Source organism: Arvicola amphibius, chromosome 1 (genome assembly GCF_903992535.2).
Source record: "Arvicola amphibius chromosome 1, mArvAmp1.2, whole genome shotgun sequence".
Lineage (NCBI taxonomy): Eukaryota > Metazoa > Chordata > Mammalia > Rodentia > Cricetidae > Arvicola > Arvicola amphibius.
The window spans coordinates 109,009,864-109,014,615 of NC_052047.1; the positions used below are offsets into that span (position 1 = coordinate 109,009,864).

Consider the following 4,752-nt stretch of genomic DNA (forward strand, 5'->3'; position numbering starts at 1 on the left):
AATAGAAAGAGCATCACAAGGCTTTGATTGTGATTTCATGATGACTAAAGAAGTTGAACATCTGTTGTGCTTATTGGTTAGTCACAGATATTCCTTGGGTAAAAAGTATATATGCGCATCCTTTGTCCATTTGTGAATGTGCTGCATCATTGTGTTTTCTTATGCATTCTGGATCCTAGACCTTTATCATCAATTTACATTTCTTCCCCATTACATGAGTTACCTTTTTACACACAGCTTAGGTTGTACTCAAACTTAATGTGGAGCCAATGATGGTCTTGAATCCTGCTGCCATCACCTTCCAAGAGTTCTGGGGTGACAGGTATGTGCCACTACGACCTGGTGTGTGTGTGTTTGTGTGTGTGTGTGTGTGTGTGTGTGTGAGAGAGAGAGAGAGAGAGAGAGAGAGAGAGAGAGAGAGAGAGAGAGAGAGAGAGAGAGAGAGAGAGAGAGAGAAAGAGAGAATCTTGGTAAATCTTGATATTGAACATAGGTTCTCATACATGTGTTGTTAAGCTGTAATATTGAGCTTCAGCTCTAGCTATTTTTACCAACTTACCAGGTAGTTTTGGATACACAAAAAAATCTACTTCCATTTATTTCTTTTATTCCTTTTGCTCTTGGTGCCACAGCTAAGATGCCATTGCCAAAACCAAATTTAAGATTTACCCTTATATTTTCCTTGAAGAGTTTTACTATACTAACTCAAAAAGCCCATTTTAAGTTGTAAATGATGTTAAGCAAAGTCAATAAAGTCAACTCCATTCTTTCCTTGTGGTATCTAGCTTTCCCTGCACTGTCTTTGAAATGACTGTTCTTTCTTCAGCAAGATATCCTTGACATATTTTGAAAAATTAGAGCTGAGTGTGGTAGTTCACATCTTAAAACCCAGCACGTGGGTTGCAGAGACAAGCTAATCCCTATGAGTTCTAGGTCACCCTGGGATACATAGTGACTCCTAGGCCAGCCAGGGCTACATAGTGAGACACCATATTAGTTTCTTTTTGTTTCAGTGATGAAACACCATGACTAAGGCAACGTATGAAAGAAAGATTTGGGCTTACAGTTTCAGACAATCAGAGTCCATAATGATGGAGACAGAGGGCAGCAAGCAACCAGTATCGAGGCTGGAATAGCAAGCGGAGAACTCATATTTTAAACTACATGCTGAAAGCAGAGAGAGAAAGAACACTAAATTTGGCACAAGGCTTTGAAACTTCAAAGCCTCCACCAGTGATGTACTTTGTGTAGCAAGGCCATACCTCCGAGATCTCCCCAAGCAGTGCCATCAACTGGGATCCCGGTGTGCAAATATATTACCTGTGGGGGTCATTCTCATTCAAACTAGCTCAGAACTTGTCTCAAAAATATTGTTGTTGGGATACGTTCGTTGGCTCACTCCTTTCTGCCCATTTACGCGGCCGAGGAAGCATCGCTGAAGGCTCTCATTTCCCTGCGGTCATGTCCAAGTCAGAGTCTCCCAAGGAGCCAGCACAGCTGCGGAAGCTCTTCATTGGAGGGCTGAGCTTCGAAACCACCGACGAGAGTCTGAGGAGCCATTTTGAGCAATGGGGAACACTCACGGACTGCGTGGTCATGAGAGATCCAAACACCAAACGATCCAGGGGCTTTGGATTTAAGGAAGTGGATGCCGCTATGAATGCAAGACCCCATAAGGTGGATGGAAGAGTTGTGGAACCCAAGAGAGCTGTGTCGAGAGAGGATTCTCAGAGACCGGGTGCCCACTTAACCGTGAAAAAGATCTTTGTTGGTGGTATTAAAGAAGACACGGAAGAACATCACCTGAGAGATTATTTTGAGCAGTATGGGAAGATTGAAGTGATTGAAATCATGACTGACAGAGGCAGTGGAAAAAAGAGAGGGTTTGCTTTTGTCACCTTTGATGACCATGACTCCGTGGACAAGATTGTTATTCAGAAATACCATACTGTGAACGGGCACAACTGTGAAGTAAGAAAAGCCCTATCCAAGCAGGAGATGGGTAGTGCTTCGTCCAGCCAAAGAGGTCGAAGTGGTTCTGGAAACTTCGGTGGTGGTCGTGGAGGCGGTTTTGGCGGCAATGACAATTTTGGTTGAGGGGGAAACTTCAGTGGTCGTGGTGGCTTCGGTGGCAGCCGTGGTGGTGGTGGATACGGTGGCAGTGGGGATGGCTATAATGGATTCAGTAATGATGGAAGCAATTTTGGAGGTGGTGGAAGCTACAATGATTTTGGCAATTACAACAATCAGTCTTCAAATTTTGGACCAATGAAAGGAGGAAACTTTGGAGGCAGAAGCTCTGGCCCTTATGGTGGTGGAGGCCAGTACTTTGCTAAACCTTGGAATCAAGGTGGTTATGGTGGTTCCAGCAGCAGCAGCAGCTATGGCAGGGGCAGGAGGTTCTAATTACAGCCAGGAAACAAAGCTTAGCAGGAGAGGAGAGCCAGAGAAGTGACAGGGAAGCTACAGGTGACAACAGATTTGTGAACTCAGCCAAGCACAGTGGTGGCAGGGCCTAGCTGCTACAAAGAAGACATGTTTTAGACAATACTCATGTGTATGGGCAAAAAAACTCGAGGACTGTATTTGTGACTAATTGTATAACAGGTTATTTTAGTTTCTGTTCTGTGGAAAGTGTAAAGCATTCCAACAAAGGGTTTTACTGTAGACCTCTTCTCACCCATGCTGTTGATTGCTAAATGTAATAGTCTGATCATGACACTGAATAAATGTCTTTTTTTTCTTTTATTTTTCTTTTATAAATGTGCTGTGTAAAGTTAGTCTACTCTGAAGCCATCTTGGTAAACTTCCCCAACAGTGTGAAGTTAGAATCCTTTCAGGGTGGTGCCAAGTTCCATTTGGAATTTATTTATGATTGCTTGGGTGTGGAAGCCATTGTCTTCGAAAACCTTGGTGTGGTTAAACTGCCAGTTGTGACTTTGAGTTTCACCATTAAAAGGGTCATCATCCAAGCAAGGTTACAATTTTAATTATAAAATGGTTGTTGGCACACCCTATGCAATATCAAAATTGAATAATGGTATCAGATAAAATAACAGATGGGAATGAAGCTTGTGTATCATCCGTTATCATGTGTAATCAATAAACGAATTTAATTCTCTTGAAAAAAAAACAAAAAAAATATTATTGTTTAGTCTGTTTGATGGCACACACCTCCAATGCTAGTACTCAGGGAGCAGATGCAGGCAGATCCCTGTGCATTCAAGGCCAACTTGGCCAACCTGGCTAGGCTGCAAAGGGTAACCATATCTTTAACAAAAGTTAGTACATAGGCTTTTTCTGGGGTCTCATTTCCATTATACCCATCCTCTTGTCAACACCATACACTTGATTGGTAGTAAATTTTGAAGTTATAAATTTTAGTACACTTTGTTTATTTTCTCCAAAATTGCTTTGGCCATATTGAAAAGGCTGTATGTACTTTATTATTCCATTTAGATGACATTCCAAATGGGAAAACATGTAGAGACACTGAACAAGTAGCTATTTCCCAAAGATTCAGGGCAGAGGAGTTTTGGCAAATAAAAGCATGGGAGATGTTTTGGGGGGGGGGGGTGATTAAACTATTCTATATGATTCTATAACATTAGGTTATTAGACCATTTATTAGAATACTGTAATTCTAGAAAAGTAGAGAGAACCTTAATGTGTGCAAAATTTTAAAAATGAATTAGGAGGTCAAAGATCCCAGGATAGACCACAGACTACACTGAAATAATATTATTAAGTTACAATTGGATTATATAAAACAGACTTGCTGGAGGAATTGGGGAAATGAGAGGAAAAGATGGTAGCATAACAATTATGGGATAATGACAGCAAAGGTGTAAGGCACTATCCTTGGGATGATAGTTTGTTTCCCATGCAGATATGGGCTAAAACTCTGGAAACTACTCTGTGTTTGGACTTGAACAATTAAGTAAATGAATGGTGTGTGGTGTGAACCAGGTTTTTCACTGTTGGAACAGGGGTTACCAGTATATAAAGGACAGAGCCTGGCTCTGATGGAGGAATGTCATCTGTCTATGTGTTACTTTCATTGGTTAATAAAGAAACTGCTTTGGCCCTTTAATAGGACAGAAAATTAGGTTGGCAGAGTAGACAGAACAGAATTGTGGGAGAAAGAAAGCAGAGTCAGGCAGACGCTTCAGGCAGATGCTATAGCTCTCCTCTCTGAGATGGACACAGGCTAAGATCCTTCCCAGTAAGACACCACCTAGTGGTGCTACACAGATTACTAAATATGGGTTAAAGCAAGATATGAGAATTAACCAATAAGAGGCTGAAACTAATGGGCCAGGCAGTGTTTAAAAGAATACAGTTTCCGTGTAATTATTTCGGGTGTAAAGCTAGCCAGGCGGCCGCGAGCCGGGTGGTGGGACACAGCCCGCCGCTCCTACTACATGGCCTGATTATTTTGTAATGAGTTAAAGGAACACCATGAATCCATGTTTAGCTTAATAGCAATACATATTATTTAAAAGGTGCTCATATAGGCCTGTTCATCAGTATGGCTAATGATGATCGATATAGATAGATAGATAGATAGATAGATAGATAGATAGATAGATAGATAGATAGATAGATGATAGATAGATAGATAGATAGATAGATAGATAGATAGATAGATAGATACTGATATGGAGATACATAGACTGGTCCTTATGCATTCGTTTCCTTACTCTGTCACCATAAGAAACCTAAAAGCCATTATCCTAGTAGCAGCAAGCA

General features: G+C 41.2%; 1 pseudogene; it reads left to right on the forward strand.

The window, feature by feature from the left end:
• Positions 1-1,461: 1,461 nt before the first annotated feature.
• On the forward strand, positions 1,462-2,406 carry LOC119825207 (annotated as a pseudogene).
• The last annotated feature ends 2,346 nt before the right edge of the window (positions 2,407-4,752 follow it).